This window comes from Nicotiana sylvestris, chromosome 6 (genome assembly GCF_000393655.2).
Source record: "Nicotiana sylvestris chromosome 6, ASM39365v2, whole genome shotgun sequence".
Lineage (NCBI taxonomy): Eukaryota > Viridiplantae > Streptophyta > Magnoliopsida > Solanales > Solanaceae > Nicotiana > Nicotiana sylvestris.
The window spans coordinates 64523296-64542427 of record NC_091062.1 but is presented as its reverse complement, the minus strand read 5'-3'; positions in this window follow the sequence as shown (position 1 = coordinate 64542427).

The window sequence follows — 19132 nt, the reverse complement described above, 5'->3', positions numbered from 1 at the left end:
CTAATATTGGCCATATTGAGTGTTATATTGTAGATTGAAGTTACATAACTGTATGAGATCATTATAGTATCATTAAGGGGCGAATTTCAGATATGTATGGTTAAAACCCCGTCTTTTAGAAATCGAACTTCAACGAGGTTTGTGTGATTTTTGGCAGATTCGTCACACGAGGAGGCCAATTAGAGAGGCAAGGGTATAGCGAGCTAGAGGTGAGTAATTGATGCAACTGTTGTTCTGAGGGTTTGAAACCCCGGACTTTCACATCGTAACGCTATATTGAGGCGTGACGTGCATCCCATGGCAGGTGCGGTGTCGTATATGATTGGGGATTGTGACTTGGTCCATCCCGAGTGATAATTATAGTATATTGGCGACTGATTCGCACATTGTATTGATACTTATAATATGTTGGCGACTGATACGCACATGCATTGATGATATTTGGGCTTAATGCCACGTTTGGGGGCCTTGTGCCGACTTGTAGAATCCTTCGGGGATTAATATTACTGCTTAGCATGATTTGCATATCATTTAATTTCAGTCCAAGATTTTAATTACTGTTTTGCAAACTTAGCCGTAATTCTAAGTGTTGAAAACTCAAATGACATTTTAAATGTATTTCGGGCTGGAAACTTCTATTTTGTAAATGCCCAAGGGGCTTATTATATTATTTTCTGGACTGATTATAAAGTGACTTGAAACAGTGGTAACAATGACACTGTATGATATACTTGAAACAGTGGTAACAATGACACTGTATGATATACTTGAAACAGTGGTAACAATGGCACTGTATGATGTAAATTGGTCAGGTAACAATGGGCTGACCGGTCAGGTAACAATGACTGACCAAGATATTGCGCTTGGGCTGTAGGAGCCCCTCCGGAGTCCAATGACACTGTATGATATACTTGAAACAGTGGTAACAATGACACTGTATGATGTAAATTGGTCAGGTAACAATGGGCTGACCGGTCAGGTAACAATGACTGACCAAGATATTGAGCTTGGGCTGTAGGAGCCCCTCCGGAGTCTGTACACACCCCCAGTGAGCGCCGTCGACGATAAATAAATATGGATGGCTCGGGCTGCACGCCGCAGTGGGTACTGGAATGTACCATCATATGCATTGCATTGCATTCATGTATTTGTATTTATACTGGTGTTTAGCTGCTCAGTTCCATATGTTGCTGTATATTCGGATTGTAGCTTACTTTGTGTATTTACTGGATTTTCTTATCTTCGGACTGTAGTTACTTTTATTACTCACTGGGTCGGAGTACTCACATTACTCCCTACACCATGTGTGCAGATACAGGCAGAGCTGAATTCGCTCCTGAGCGCTGATTCTTTCCACACCAGGCGGTGACTAGGAGTAACGAGGTAGTTGTTGACGTCCGCAGCCCCGTTTTCTCCCTTATCTTTGTTATTTATGATAAGTCCAGACTTTGTAAAATATTAGTAAACTCTGTAGTAGCTCATGACTTGTGACACCCCGATTTCGGGCTGAGTTGGGATGGTTTTCTTTGTTCTATCACGTTAATTTCGCATTTAAGATTATATTGCCCATGATTTAGATTTATTCCTGCTAAGTAATTAAAAAGAGATGTACTGTTTTGTTGATTGGCTGGCCTTGTCCTCATGAGAGGCGCCATCACGACCGGGTTGGGATTTTGGGTCGCGGTAAGTTGGTATCAGAGCCTAGGTTACTTGGTCTCACGAGTCATGAGCCGGTTTAGTAGAATCTCGTGGATCGGTACGGAGACGTCTGTATTTATCCTCGAGAGGCTGCAGAACCTTTAGAAAAACTTCACATTCTTGAATTCTTATCGTGCGTTATTGATTCAGCTTGAAGAGTAACTCTTGAAATTCCTTCCACGTGTTCGCATGCACGCATGAGCGCTCAGTATCAGATGTGCCTCGATGGCTTTTGATTCCCCGATCGAAGGGCAAAGTGTAATCTCTGTGAGTTAGAAGTTAGGTCAGTCTGGAGGACTTGAGGCCGAATCTTTGCCAATGGCTTGAGCACCGAGGTGCTGATTTTGTGAGCAAGTGCTTTGAACTCATATGTTCATTATTGTCCTTATTAGCCGGAATGGCGGTTGGATATCCACGTCATGAGTAATGTGTATGGTAGTGGAAGGTATACCAAAAAGAGTAACTAAAGGTAAAGCTAATGGGTAATTGGCTTATGAGGGAAATCTATTTGTCATACTAGTTAGATAAGTCTGGGAGCTGGGATCGCTTCTGTAAATGTATTATGATGAAATAGTTGAGTCAAGGAGACCACCTTGAAGGTCGAAAACATTTAAAGAATGAATATGTTCTTACTCGGTTTAATAGCCCAATAATGGGGGGTTGAAAGGTATTTTCTTTGTGTTATGATTCAAATAGGTGCAACGCATGTCCATGTATCAATTTTGATAGTATAATACATGTAGTATTGGGATTTATGTAATTGATATGCATTGTGATGCTTTGTCAAGTTGTGGATGTGTTGTTAGGATGGTTTTGGTGATTCTCTGGCAGGTGGATAGGCCCAATTACAAAGGAGACTCTGCCGAAATTTTTGAAAAATTTGGGACTTAGTAAAAATTTGGTCGCCTAGAGAGTGGGCTTAACTGTTGTGTGAGTAAATGCAAAAAAATTGCAGAAGAGTTAAAATTCCTGATGATTTGTGTTCCCACGAGCTTATGAAGGAGTGAGTTTAATCTCACTATGGTATTATAGCAGCAATAGAATACATGCGTTGTGATTTATTGAGTGCGTTTTGATCTATGGCTTTGAGCCAAGTTGGGGAGTTTGCTATTAAATAGGTCGATTACACGATTATATGCTATATTGGTTCGAGTTTCGATGTTTTCAGTAAGTTGGTATTGTCTTCAGCGTCACCTAAGATCGGTGTTTTATAAAAAGGGTTTTGCGTCCTGGTTAATGATTCTTGATCGCTCTTCAGCATTAGTGCGGTCGATGATTTGGAGGTACACTCTAGATATTGTTGTGGTAGGTTGTGGGAGTGTGTCCCACGGGAAGATTATATAAGTGTGGCATATGATCACTTGATTGATTAAAGATGTAAACCAAGTATGAAGTTTGTGATGGTGTCGTTAAATTAAAGATTCATGCCTGGAGGGCACTTGGCATATTGGGTTGTGAACTGGGGAGGATTACTCTGATTGTGATGGTTGTTCTTGTGTTTTATGAAGAAAATGGAAGTTATTATGGACCTTTGAAAGGTTATCAGACTAGTTCAGTGTGATCAGAATCAGCTTGAAGTTGGTGAGTGAATTTTATTTGAATAATGGCTCTATATCAGGCCAGATGTGTTCATTTTTTGTAATACAATCCTCATGGAGGAGTAGTTAGGTTGATGTTTCATGTCAGATATTTCGCACAGTTATGCATTGCGTTGTGTGAGTTGTGAGACGACTTGAGAAATTTCTATGTGTTGAGAATCCGCGTAGGAATGACGTTATATAAGCATCTTGGCTCTTGAAATTCAGATTGTACATCGCACCTCAGTTGTGCTTGAGTTTTGTAGCTTATAACGCTATATGTCCCTCAGAGATATTATTATGCACTTAGCATGCTTATGAGCGATACTCGGTATTTTGTTGTAATGAGCAAATTTGGCTCGATGTGCATCTCCTTATGTGAGATCTATGTGTGGATCGGGTGGCACGCCGCCATGGGTATGTTATCTTGATCGGGTTGCACGCCGCAACAATGTGATTTTGAGTATAGTTTTCTATATGCTATTTTGTATGCCTTGCTTCCTATTTTCTAAGGAAAGTCCGTAGTAGTGCGTGGGATTGGTAATTCCTTCCCGAGTTTGCTTTCCTTTTGTACCGCGTTCGAATTGGTAGCCTATTGGTATATTGAGGCATCATATGCGACTTTTGATTATGTTTATTGGCTGAGCAGTTCGTAATGGGTGAGACGAGATCATTGAATTCGAGATCAGTGCAATCTGAGTATATGAAGTAAATTAAGGGGCTAAGACCATTATTTGGTTCAGAATGAGGTGATAGTTCTTTCCAGAAGTGTAGACCCAATGAATATTTGATTTGGCGGTGTTATGAATTTATACAGACCTCATCCGTCGTGTCGGTATTGTAAAAGAACAAGAACTATGTATGTCCTGCAGAGCATGGGATGTGTAATAATTTTTCTTCTAGATGGGATTAATAGAAGTTCTTGACTAATTGAGTACGTAAACGTTCATGGTTCGTAAGGGAGGCGAAGTCCTCATGTTACCTTAGGATGATATGGTATATACGACATGTTGTGAAGGATTGTGATTTGCGTGTGTAAGGTTATAGTACAGTTCTGAATGGAAATTCATAACATTCTTAGGCAGTACGGGCAACTTTAGGTGATTAGAGGAATGTGCTTCAGATGATTAGGGTGAATGATCTTCAGATGATTAAGGAAATTGTATTTCTAATCATAGTGATTTGTAGAGGTTATATGTTTCAGAAAAAGGCCAATGTAGTGGCCGATGCGTTGAGCCGAAAGGCAGTCAGTATGGGGAGTTTGGCTTACATCCCAGTTGGGGAGAGGCCTCTTACAGTTGATGTTCAGACCTTGGCCAATCAGTTGGTGCGGTAAGATATTTCTGAGCCTAGCCGGGTATTGGCTAGTGTGGTTTCTCGATCTTCCTTATATGATCGCATCAGAGAGCACCAATATGATGATCTGCATTTGCTTGTCCTTAAGGACAGAGTTCAGCATGATAATGCCAAATATGTGACTATAGGTGATGATGGCGTATTGAGGATGCAAGGCCGTATTTGTGTGCTCGATGTTGATAGGCTTAGAGATTTGATTCTTGAGGAGGCCCACAGTTCGCGGTATTCCATCCATCCGGGTGTTGCGAAGATGTATCACGACTTGAGACAACATTACTGTTGGAGGATAATGAGGAAAGACATTGTGGGATATGTGGCTCGGTGTCTCAACTGTCAGCAGGTGAAATATGAGCATCAGAGACCGGGCGGTTTGCTTTAGTAGATGATTATTCCTGAGTGGAAATGGGAGAGAGTTACTATGGATTTCGTGAGTGGCCTTCCTCGGACATTGAAGAATTTTGATTCGATTTGGGTCGTTGTGGATAGGCTGACCAAGTCAGCGCATTTCATTCCAGTGTGTACCACATATTCTGCAGAGCGGCTGGCTAGGATCTTTATTCAGGAGATTGTGCGGTTGCATGGTGTTCCAGTTACTATTATTTAGGATAGAGGTACTCAGTTCACTTCTCAGTTTTGGAGGACTTTTCAGCACGAGTTGGGCACTCAGGTGGAGTTGAGTTCAGTATTTCATCCTCAGACGGACGGACAGTCCGAGCGTACTATTCAGATATTGGAGGATATGTTGCGTGCCTGTGTGATTGATTTTGTAGGTTCTTGGGTTGAATTTTTACCACTTGCAGAGTTTGCCTACAATAACAACTATCAGTCCAGTATTCAGATGGCACCGTATGAGGCCTTATATGGGAGGCGGTGTAGAACTCCAGTGGGTTGGTTTGAGCCCGGTGAGGCTAGGTTGTTGGGGACAGAATTGGTCCAGGATGCCTTAGAAAAAGGTGAAGGTAATTCAGGAAAGACTTCGCACAGCTCAGTCGCGTCAGAAGAGTTATGCGGACCGGAAGGTCCGAGATGTGTCATTCATGGCGGGTGAGAAGGTTTTGCTGAAGGTTTCACCCATAAAGGGTGTTATGAGATTTGGAAAGAAAGGAAAGCTAAGTCCGCGATTTATTGGACCTTTTGAAATACTTAGGAAGGTTGGAGAGGTGGCCTATATGCTTGCCTTGCCACCTAGTTTGTCGGGTGTTCACCCGGTATTCCATGTTTCTATGCTCTGAAAGTATGTTGGGGACCCATCTCATATATTGGATTTCAGTACAGTACCGTTAGATGAAAATTTGACTTATAATGTGGAGCCAGTGGCTATTTTGAGTCGACAGGTTCAAAAAAATTGAGATAAAAAGATATAACATCAGTGAAAGTACAGTGGAGAGGTCGTCCCGTGGAGGAGGCTACTTGGGAGACCGAGTAGGAGATGCGGAGCAGGTACCCGCACCTATTTGAAACTCCAGGTATGTTTCTTAACTCGCTCGAGGACGAGCGTTTGTTTTAGTTGGGGAGAATGTAACGACCCGAACAGTCGTTTCCTATATTTACGTCCCGTATTCCCCGTTAAATGCTTATTCATGTTTCAATATGTGTACTTGGTGAATTTGAGTCAATTCGGATCGAGTTTGGTATGAAATGGGACAATTAGTCTCTTTAAGGAAGAATTAGTTTGGAAAAGTCAACCGGACGTTGACTTGTGAGTTAGAGGGCTCGGAATTGAATTCCGATGATTCGGTTAGTTTCGGGGGATGATTTAAGGCCTAGAAGCGCAATCGGAATTAATTTTGGAGGTCCGGTGAAGAAATTAGCTCATTTTGGCGAAGTTAGTATTTTGGCGATTTCCGGTTCATAGGTGAAATTTTGATCCGACGGTCGGAATGGAGTTACGAGAATTTCTGTAGCTTCGTTATGCCATTTTGGATATGTGTGCAAAATTTCAAGTCATTCGGACATATTTTGGTCGAGTTTTGATCGAAAGCGCGTTTTGGAAGTTTTAAAGGAACTTGGACTTGAATTCGGTGTAATTCGATAATTTTGGTATTAGTCGAGGTGTATTGATAATTGGAACAAGTTTGAATAATATTATAATATGCATTGGTATTTTTGGTTGAGGTCCCGAGGACCTCGGGATAATTTCGGATGGCTAACGGGAACTTTTGAAGTTGGAAATTTCATAATAGACGAAAGTTGTAAATGAGTGCGCACAAGGCCTCAATTTGAACGATAATATCTCTCGTTATATAAGTAGTTGTGTGCGCTACAACCTATCAAATTAAGGCCCTTTGAGTCTAGTTTCCAATTCAACAAACCGTTCGTCATTTGGAAGTGTATACAGAAAGTTATGACCATTTCACTGGTCAGGTGTCAGAGCGCGCGAAGTATCGCGCGAAGTCGCGCATTTCGCGCATCTGAGGCAGAATGCTCAGCAAAACGCGCGAACAAACGCGCGAACAACACGCGAACTATGCGACTGAAGGTTTTTAAGTACCCCAAGACCGGCCTAGAGAGTTCCCAACTCATTTTTGGGGTTAAGGCTTGCTCTCTCAAGGGGGTTTCGTCCCAAATTTCATCCCTATGATCCTAAGGTAAGATTGTTGGAGTATTTTGAGTTGATTACTACTCCCAAACACTTATATTAACATGGATTGATCTTAAAAATTCTTAGATTTCAAGAAATTCCTTCAAGAACTCAAAGAAGGGTTTTGCAAGATTTCTTCCAAAAGGTAAATCCTACACCTTAGACTCACATATATGGATATATTATGGAAATATGAGTATGAGTCAAGTATTACAACTTAGTGTATGGTGGTTGGAAGCCATAAATTCCCTATTTAAATACATGAACATGGTAGGGATTTAGAGGTGTTTATTTGATGGAATTTTTGTTGGTTTGGGTGTGAATGGTTGATCACACATGTGATGTTAGGAGTATAAATTGTTAAAGAATAATAGTGTCATGAATTGTTGGTTAATTGTGATAGTTGGAGGAACCAATGCTATAGTTAAGAGGTGTAAATATTTATACCTACAAGATGTTTGATAATATGCCTAAATGGCATAATTTATGGGATCTAGTACTAATATTGGCCATATTGAGTGTTATATTGTAGATTGAAGTTACATAACTGTATGGGATCATTATAGTATCATTAAGGGGCGAATTTCAGATATGTATGGTTAAAACCCCGTCTTTTAGAAATCGAACTTCAACGAGGTTTGTGTGATTTTTGGCAGATTCGTCACACGAGGAGGCCAATTAGAGAGGCAAGGGCATAGCGAGCTAGAGGTGAGTAATTGATGCAACTGTTGTTCTGAGGGTTTGAAACCCCAGACTTTCACATCGTAACGCTATATTGAGGCGTGACGTGCATCCCATGGAAGGTGCGGTGTCGTATATGATTGGGGATTGTGACTTGGTCCATCCCGAGTGATAATTATAGTATATTGGCGACTGATTCGCACATTGTATTGATACTTATAATATGTTGGCAACTGATACACACATGCATTGATGATATTTGGGCTTAATGCCACGTTTGGGGGCCTTGTGCCAACTTGTAGAATCCTTCGGGGATTAATATTACTACTTAGCATGATTTGCATATCATTTAATTTCAGTCCAAGATTTTAATTACTGTTTTGCAAACTTAGCCGTAATTCTAAGTGTTGAAAACTCAAATGACATTTTAAATGTATTTCGGGATGGAAACTTCTATTTTGTAAATGCCCAAGGGGCTTATTATATTATTTTCTGGACTGATTATAAAGTGACTTGAAACAGTGGTAACAATGACACTGTATGATATACTTGAAACAGTGGTAACAATGACACTGTATGATATACTTGAAACAGTGGTAACAATGGCACTGTATGATGTAAATTGGTCAGGTAACAATGGGCTGACCGGTCAGGTAACAATGACTGACCAAGATATTGCGCTTGGGCTGTAGGAGCCCCTCTGGGTAACAATGACACTGTATGATATACTTGAAACAGTGGTAACAATGACACTGTATGATGTAAATTGGTCAGGTAACAATGGGCTGACCGGTCAGGTAACAATGACTGACCAAGATATTGAGCTTGGGCTGTAGGAGCCCCTCCGGAGTCTGTACACACCCCCAGTGAGCGCCGTCGACGATAAATAAATATGGATGGCTCGGGCTGCACGCCGCAGTGGGTACTGGAATGTACCATCATATGCATTGCATTGTATTCATGTATTTGTATCTATACTGTTGTTTAGCTGTTCAGTTCCATATGTTGTTGTATATTTGGATTTTAGCTTACTTTGTGTATTTACTAGGTTTTCTTATCTTCGTACTGTAGTTACTTTTATTACTCACTGGGTCGGAGTACTCACATTACTCCCTGCACCATGTGTGCAGATACAGGCAAAGCTGAATTCACTCCTGAGCGCTGATTCTTTCCAGACCAGGCGGTGACTAGGAGTAACGAGGTAGCTGTTGACGTCCGCAGCCCCGTTTTCTCCCTTATCTTTGTTATTTATGATAAGTCCAGACTTTGTAAAATATTAGTAAACTCTGTAGTAGCTCATGACTTGTGACACCCCGATTTCGGGCTGAGTTGGGATGGTTTTCTTTGTTCTATCACGTTAATTTCGCATTTAAGATTATATTGCCCATGATTTAGACTTATTCCTGCTAAGTAATTATAAAGAGATGTATTGTTTCTATTATAATATCCTTCTACTATTATCTTGGCAAGTATGTATATCTTTGGCATTATATCAAAGTTCTTTTTATTATTATTTTCTTATTTTCATAACTTATCGTTAATTGTCTATCTTCTAATTTATATGGTTTGACTTTTTCTAACCATTTTATTCCTAGTGTAATGTTTTTATCGCCTTGATATATTTTAAAATTTATTAATATTGGTATTCATCCAATAATTAATTCTTTTTCAGTTGTTTCTTCGTTTTTTCTTAACGCTTTTGGTAGTTCTGAATTTTGCTGTTCTATTGTCACTATCTCATGTTCTGGTATTAATTCTCTTATAACATAATTCTCTTCCTGCCCTGTATTTATTAATATTAAATATTTTCTTTGGTCCATTATTCCTGTTATATAATAATGGTGTGGGTTTATTTCTTCTATTTTTTGTTCTATTAATTTTTGTGGAGTTATATAATTTATTCTTCTTGATGTACTTCTTGATGTACTTATTCTTGATGACGTTTCTGGCATTTCATTATTTGTTCGATGTGCTTAATCTTTCTTTTACTATTTCTAAATCTTCATCCATGTCCATTTCCGTATAACTGTAATCATTGTTGTCTATAACTGATACTATTCTTTCGAATGGATTTTCTATTTTTATTTTATTTATTTTATTTTTAGCTGTTATCTTATGTTTTGTTGTTAAGACATATAGATTTTTACATCTTGCTGTGAATATTTTACTTCCTGGTGCTAATTCTATATCAGACATTTTCCAGTATAGCACTAATGATTTGTCTATATTTTTATCATCTATTGCTACTGAATAGTTGGCACTTACTATAAATTTAAATTTTTGGTATATTAAGTTACCTCTTACGGCACTTATTATACTCTTTTCTATAGGTTGTACAATTCTATCATCTGCCAAGTATATTTCTATAGGGGTATCTATTCCTTCCCTAAAACATGCTTTTATTAGGATCTCCGTTCCTCCTAAGTGTACATATTTTATTGGATTTTTTGCTTTTATATCTTGTATTTCTTTATTTAGTAGTTTTTTATTTAAAATTGGTATTTGTGCTTTACCTTTGATGTATTTACAATCTATTATATGTTCTCTTTGGCTTACTACATAGTATTCTTCTTTCTGTCTTTTAAACCAATTCTTTATTGTTGGTACTTCTAATATTTTGTCTATGCTTAGATCCAATTCTTTTCCTTTTATTTGTTCAAATATATTAGCGTCAAATATTATTTTTTGTTCTGAAGATTGTTCATCTTGGTGTTCTTCTTGTTGTATAATTTGTATATCATTTTCAGTCATTACTTTCTTCGTCTGATTCCTCTATATTATTGTCTATTTCTTTTTCATTTTCGGGGAACTCGTTTTCTGATATCTCATATATGCTGTCTTCACTGCTTAATTCATAATCTACATATTCTACTTGTGTATATTTATCATTATCTATCAATATTTCGGTAATTTGTTTCTTCTTTGGGTTTTTTGGTAATTTACAATCTTTGGCTAAGTGTCCTAGCTTTCCACAATTATAGCAAGTACATTCTGTTAGTTTTTTCTTTTTCCTATATGGTTTTTTATGTTTATAATTTTTTACATAATATCTTCCTCTTGGTTTCCTATATTTATATTTTGAATATTTTGATTTAAATTTCTTTCTCTTTCCTTCTTTTTTGTAATATTTATCTGTGCAGCCAAATTGGGGTGCTATTCTACTTTTGCAGCATGCCAAATTTTTTACTAATATTTTATCCATTTTGATATTTTCTTTATACTTTTCGCATAATTCTATAAACCAGTTTTGTAGAAATTTTATTCGAGCTCCTAGAGTATCTGCTAGTTCTGCTTCATTCCAATTTTTTATTATTTTTGAGCTAAACGGTTCTGGTAATTTTGTAAAATATAATTTTCTTATTTCCTTACTTTGATGCCACAATGACTGACCAAGATATTGCGCTTGGGCTGTAGGAGCCCCTCCGGAGTCTGTACACACCCCCAGTGAGCGCCGTCGACGATAAATAAATATGGATGGCTCGGGCTGCACGCCGCAGTGGGTACTGGAATGTACCATCATATGCATTGCATTGTATTCATGTATTTGTATCTATACTGTTGTTTAGCTGTTCAGTTCCATATGTTGTTGTATATTTGGATTTTAGCTTACTTTGTGTATTTACTAGGTTTTCTTATCTTCGGACTGTAGTTGCTTTTATTACTCACTGGGTCGGAGTACTCACATTACTCCCTGCACCATGTGTGCAGATACATGCAGAGCTGAGTTCGCTCATGAGCGCTGATTCTTTCCAGGCCAGGCGGTGACTAGGAGTAACGAGGTAGCTGTTGACGTCCGCAACCCCGTTTTCTCCCTTATCTTTGTTATTTATGATAATTCCAGACTTTGTAAAATATTAATAAACTCTGTAGTAGCTCATGACTTGTGACACCCCGATTTCGGGCTGAGTTGGGATGATTTTCCTTGTTCTATCACGTTTATTTCGCATTTAAGATTATATTGCCCACGATTTAGACTTATTCCTGCTAAGTAATTCTAAAGAGATGTACTGTTTTGTTGATTGGCTGGCCTTGTCCTCACGAGAGGCGCCATCATGACCGGGTTGGGAGTTTGGGTCGCGGTAAGTTGGTATCAGAGCCTAGGTTAGTTGGTCTCGCGAGTCATGAGCCGGTGTAGTAGAGTCTCGCGGATCGGTACGGAGACGTCTGTATTTATCCTCAAGAGGCTGCAGAACCTTTAGGAAAACTTCACATTCTTGAATTCTTATCGTGCGTTATTGATTCAGCTTGAAGAGTAACTCTTGAAATTCCTTCCACGTGTTCGCATGCACGCATGAGCGCTCAATATCAGATGTGCCTCGATGGCTTTTGATTCCCCGATCAAGGGGCAAAGTGTAATCTCTGTGAGTTTGAAGTTAGGTCAGTTTGGAGGACTTGAGGCCGAATCTTTGCCAATGGCTTGAACACCGAGGTGCTGATTTTGTGAGCAAGTGCTTTGAACTCATATGTTCATTATTGTCCTTATTAGCCGGAATGGCGGTTGGATATCCACGTCATGAGTATGGTAGTGGAAGGTATACCAAAAAGAGTAACTAAAGGTAAAGCTAATGGGTAATTGGCTTATGAGGGAAATCTATTTGTCATACTAGTTAGATAAGTCTGGAGCTGGGATCACTTCTGTAAATGTATTATGATGAAATAGTTGAGTCAAGGAGACCACCTTGAAGGTCGAAAACATTTAAAGAAAGAATATGTTCTTACTCGGTTGAATAGCCCAATAATGGGGGGTTGAAAGGTATTTTCTATGTGTTATGATTCAAATAGGTGCAACGCATGTCCATGTATCAATTTTGATAGTATAATACATGTAGTATTGAGATTTATGTAATTGATATGCATTGTGATGCTTTGTCAAGTTGTGGATGTGTTGTTAGGATGATTTTGGTGATTCTCTGGCAGGTGGATAGGCCCAATTACAAAGGAGACTCTGACGAAATTTTTGAAAAATTTGGGACTTAGTAAAAAAATTTGGGTCGCCTAGAGAGTGGGCTTAACTGTTGTGCGATTAAATGCAAAAATCGCAGAAGAGTTAAAATTCCAGATGATTTGTGTTCCCTCGAGCTTATGAAGGAGTGAGTTTAATCTCACTATGGTATTACAGCAGCATTAGAATACATGCGTTGTGATTTATTGAGTGCGTTTTAATCTATGGCTTTGAGCCAAGTTGGGGAGTTTGCTATTAAATAGGTCGATTACACGACTATATGCTATATTGGTTCGAGTTTCGATGTTTATGGTAAGTTGGTATTGTCTTCAACGTCACCTAAGATCGGTGTTTTGTAAAAAGGGTCATGCGTCCTGGTTAATGATTCTTGATCGCTCTTCAGCATTAGAGCGACCGATGATTTGGAGGTACACTCCAGATATTGTTGTGGTAGGTTGTGGGAGTGTGTCCCACGGGAAGATTATATAAGTGTGGCATATGATCACTTGATTGATTAAATATGTAAACCAAGTATGAAGTTTGTGATGGTGTCGTTAAATTAAAGATTCATGCCTGAAGGGCACTTGGCATATTGGGTTGTGAACTGGGGAGGATTACTCCGATTGTGATGGTTGTTCTTGTGTTTTATCAAGAAAATTGAAGTTATTATGGACCTTTGAAAGGTTATCAGACTAGTTCAGTGTGATCAAAATCAACTTGAAGTCGGTGAGTGAATTTTATGTGAATAATGGCTCTATATCAGGCCAGATGTGTTCATTTTTTTGTAATGCGGTCCTCATGGAGGAGTAGTTAGGTTGATGCTTCCTGTCAGATATTTCGCACAGTGATGCATTGCGTTGTGTGAGTTGTGAGACGACTTGAGAAATTTCTATGTGTTGAGAATCCGCGTAGGAATGACGTTATATGAGCATCTTGGCTCTTGAAATTCAGATTGTACATCGCACCTCAGTTGTGCTTGAGTTTTGTAGCTTATAACGCTATATGTCCCTCAGAGATATTATTATGCACTTAGCATGCTTATGAGCGATACTCGGTATTTTGTTGTAATGAGCAAATTTGGCTTGATGTGCATCTCCTTATGTGAGATCTATGTGTGGATCGGGTGGCACGCCGCCATGGGTATGTTATCTGGATCGGGTTGCACGCCGCAACAGTATGATTTTGAGTATAGTTTTCTATATGCTATTTTGTATGCCTTGCTTCCTGTTATCTAAGGAAAGGCCGTAGTAGTGCGTGGGATTGGTAATTCCTTCCCGAGTTTGCTTTCCTTTTGTACCGCATTCGAATTGGTAGCCTATTGGTATATTGAGGCATCATTTGCGACTTTTGATTATGTTTATTGACTGAGCAGTTCATAATGGGTGAGACGAGATCATTGAATTCGAGATCAGTGCAATTTGAGTATATGAAGTAAATTAAGGGGCTAAGACCATTATTTGGTTCAGAATGAGGTGATAGTTCTTGCCAGAAGTGTAGACCCAATGAATATTTGATTCGGCGGTGTTATGAATTTATACAGATTTTATCCGTCGTGTCGGTATTGTAAGAATTTGAACAAGACCTATATGTGTCATGCAGAGCATGGGATGTGTAATGGTTTTTCTTCTAGAGGGGATCAATGAAAGTTCTTGACTAATTGAGTACGTAAACATTCCTGGTTTGGAAGGGGAGGTGAAGTCCTCATGTTACCTTAGGATGATATGGTATATGTGATATGTTGTGAAGGATTGAGAATTGCGTGTGTAAGGTCATGGTTCAGTCCTGAATGGAAATTCATAACATTCTTAGGCAGTACAGGCAACTTTGGGTGATTAGAGAAATGAGCTTCAGATGATTAGGGTGAATGATTTTCAGATGATTAAGGAAATTTTACTTCTAATCATAGTGATTTGTAGAGGTTACATGTTTCAGAAAAAGGCCAATGTGATTAAGTTGATGGCACTTCAATAGTATTGGGGTAAGGTATGATGATGCGTGTGCTACATGGAGTTGGAAACTGGGAGTTCTCATGTACAGGCTATATTGTGGTTGTGGATCGTGTGCATCGGTACTATTTAACGGCTATCAAAATTTGGAGGTTCGAGTAGATCTTTACTTGCTGGTATGTTAGATTTTGTATGTGATGTCAGAATTTAGACTGGTTGTCTTAGCGTCAGGCAATTCTGAACTATTGTGCCATGGGCTATGCCGGGAATGCCACGGGTTAAGTGGCGAGGTGAGCTGGATGATGTTCTATCAGGTTTGTGTAGTAGGTGTTATTTGTATCACCGTAGGTGTAATGATTTGCTCTGGCTCCAGCCATAAATTGAGCATGGTTGTCGATTTCAAGCATTGTGACTTGAGGTGTTTAATGTGGAGTAGTATTTGGATAAGATCGCGCGTTGTAGCAAAGATGTGTGGAAACATGACCTTGCTGGTCAAATTGTGTGTCCTATTTCTATGATGTGAGACCGGGTCTCAGCCTTGTGTTGTGGCAACACTAAAGTTTGAGGTACAACTCTCTCAGTTGAGTCATATTCATAATTTGAGTATGTTCGGACCGTTTCTTATGGGTGCGCGTATTATGCAAGTTGTGGCTTAGGCATGTATTGGGGTGTTATAACACCAGAGTGGTGTGTTGGATTCGAGGTGATCATTAGGGGCAGTGATGAATACGAACAAAAATCGATTTCGGCTTGTTAGGAGGATAATATCGAGGTTCGGCTCGGAGATCTGTTGCGATATTAGTAAAAGAGGAAATGACTTTATAAATGGTTGATCTGAGAAATAGTTACGTTTTATCGCGTGTTTTATTTATAGTTGGCAGTATATGAATGTGTTGGAATAATACTTTAGCTAACAAGAGGTTTCCTATCGGTATTTGGGTATTGTGGGCAACTGCTGTGAATAGAGACTATCGTTCCGAGTGTTGGATTGTGGGTTATTACAGCTGGTTCGTGTTAATTCTGGGTATGACTTCGGAAAGTACAATGTGGGTCTACGGTTTATGGTCTAAATGGCTATGAAATTTCAATTTTATTGTATTATCAGACCTACGTGAGATAGGATGACGTGAGTTCATCCCCGGATTTATACATGGTAAGGTTATTCAGCAATTGTTGGGCTTTTGGAACAAGTCTGGGCACGTTCGAGGACGAACATTTGTTTTAGTTGGGGAGAATGTAACGACCCGAAACGTTGTTTCCTATATTTTCGTCTCGTATTCCCCGTTAAATGCTTATTCATATTTCAATATGTGTACTTGGTGAATTTGAGTCAATTCGGATCGAGTTTGGTATGAAATGGGACAATTAGTCTCTTTAAGGAAGAATTAGTTTGAAAAGTCAACCGGACGTTGACTTGTGGGTTAGAGGGCTCAGAATTGAATTCCGATGATTTGATTAGTTTTGGGGGATGATTTAAGGCCTAAGAGCGCAATTGGAATTAATTTTGGAGGTCCGGTGAAGAAATTAGCTCATTTTGGCGAAGTTAGTATTTTGGCGATTTCCGGTTGATAGGTGACATTTTGATCCGACGGTCGGAATGGAGTTCCGAGAATTTCTGTAGCTTCGTTATGTCATTTTGGATATGTGTGCAAAATTTCAAGTCATTCGGACATATTTTGGTCGAGTTTTGATCGAAAGCGCATTTTGGAAGTTTTAAAGGAACTTAGACTTGAATTCGGTGTAATTCGATAATTTGTAATTAGTCGAGGTGTTTTGATAATTGGAACAAGTTTGAATAATATTATAAGATGTATTGGTATTTTTGGTTGAGGTCCCGAGGACCTCGGGATGATTTCGGATGGCTAACAGGAACTTTTCAAGTTGGAAATTTCATAATAGACGAAAGTTGTAAATAAGTGCGCACAAGGCCTCACTTTGAACGATAATATCTCTCATTATATAAGGAGTTGTGTGAGTTACAACCTATCAAATTAAAACTCTTTGAGTCTAGTTTCCAATGCAACAAACCGTTCATCATTTGGAAGTGTATACAGGAAGTTATGACCATTTCACTGGTCAGGTGTCAGAGCGCGCGAAGTATCGCGCGAAATCGCGCACTTCGCGCGTCTGAGGCAGAATACTCAGCAAAACGCGCGAACAAACGCGCGAACAACGCGCGAACTATGCAACTGAAGGTTTTTAAGTACCCCAAGACCGGCCTAGAGAGTTCCCAACTCATTTTTGGGGTTAAGGCTTGCTCTCTCAAGGGGGTTTCGTCCCAAACTTCATCCCTATGATCCTAAGGTAAGATTGTTGGAGTATTTTGAGTTGATTACTACTCCCAAACACTTATATTAACATGGATTGATCTTAAAAATTCTTAGATTTCAAGAAATTCCTTCAAGAACTCAAAGAAGGGTTTTGCAAGATTTCTTCCAAAAGGTAAATCCTACACCTTAGACTCACATATATGGATATATTATGGAAATATGAGTATGAGTCAAGTATTACAACTTAGTGTATGGTGGTTGGAAGCCATAAATTCCCTATTTAAATACATGAACATGGTAGGGATTTAGAGGTGTTTATTTGATGGAATTTTTGTTGGTTTGGGTGTGAATGGTTGATCACACATGTGATGTTAGGAGTATAAATTGTTAAAGAATAATAGTGTCATGAATTGTTGGTTAATTGTGATAGTTGGAGGAACCAATGCTATAGTTAAGAGGTGTAAATATTTATACCTACAAGATGTTTGATAATATGCCTAAATGGCATAATTTATGGGATCTAGTACTAATATTGGCCATATTGAGTGTTATATTGTAGATTGAAGTTACATAACTGTATGGGATCATTATAGTATCATTAAGGGGCGAATTTCAGATATGTATGGTTAAAACCCCGTCTTTTAGAAATCGAACTTCAACGAGGTTTGTGTGATTTTTGGCAGATTCGTCACACGAGGAGGCCAATTAGAGAGGCAAGGGCATAGCGAGCTAGAGGTGAGTAATTGATGCAAATGTTGTTCTGAGGGTTTGAAACCCCGAACTTTCACACCGTAACGCTATATTGAGGCGTGACACGCATCCCATGGCAGGTGTGGTGTCGTATATGATTGGGGATTGTGACTTGGTCCATCCCGAGTGATAATTATAGTATATTGGCGACTGATTCGCACATTGTATTGATACTTATAATATGTTGGCGACTGATACGCACATGCATTGATGATATTTGGGCTTAATGCCACGTTTGGGGGCCTTGTGCCGACTTGTAGAATCCTTCGGGGATTAATATTACTGCTTAGCATGATTTGCATATCATTTAATTTCAGTCCAAGATTTTAATTACTGTTTTGCAAACTTAGCCGTAATTCTAAGTGTTGAAAACTCAAATGACATTTTAAATGTATTTCGGGCTGGAAACTTCTATTTTGTAAATGCCCAAGGGGCTTATTATATTATTTTCTGGACTGATTATAAAGTGACTTGAAACAGTGGTAACAATGACACTGTATGATATACTTGAAACAGTGGTAACAATGACACTGTATGATATACTTGAAACAGTGGTAACAATGGCACTGTATGATGTAAATTGGTCAGGTAACAATGGGCTGACCGGTCAGGTAACAATGACTGACCAAGATATAAAGTGACTTGAAACAGTGGTAACAATGACACTGTATGATATACTTGAAACAGTGGTAACAATGACACTGTATGATGTAAATTGGTCAGGTAACAATGGGCTGACCGGTCAGGTAACAATGACTGACCAAGATATTGAGCTTGGGCTGTAGGAGCCCCTCCGGAGTCTGTACACACCCCCAGTGAGCGCCGTCGACGATAAATAAATATGGATGGCTCGGGCTGCACGCCGCAGTGGGTACTGGAATGTACCATCATATGCATTGCATTGTATTCATGTATTTGTATCTATACTGTTGTTTAGCTGTTCAGTTCCATATGTTGCTGTATATTTGGAGTTTAGCTTACTTGTGTATTTACTAGGTTTTCTTATCTTCGGACTATAGTTACTTTTATTACTCACTGGGTCGGAGTACTCACATTACTCCCTGCACCATGTGTGCCGATACAGGCAGAGCTGAATTCGCTCCTGAGCGCTGATTCTTTCCAGACCAGGCGGTGACTAGGAGTAACGAGGTAGCTGTTGACGTCCGCAGCCCCGTTTTCTCCCTTATCTTTGTTATTTATGATAAGTCCAGACTTTGTAAAATATTAGTAAACTCTGTAGTAGCTCATGACTTGTGACACCCCGATTTCGGGCTGAGTTGGGATGGTTTTCTTTGTTCTATCACGTTAATTTCACATTTAAGATTATATTG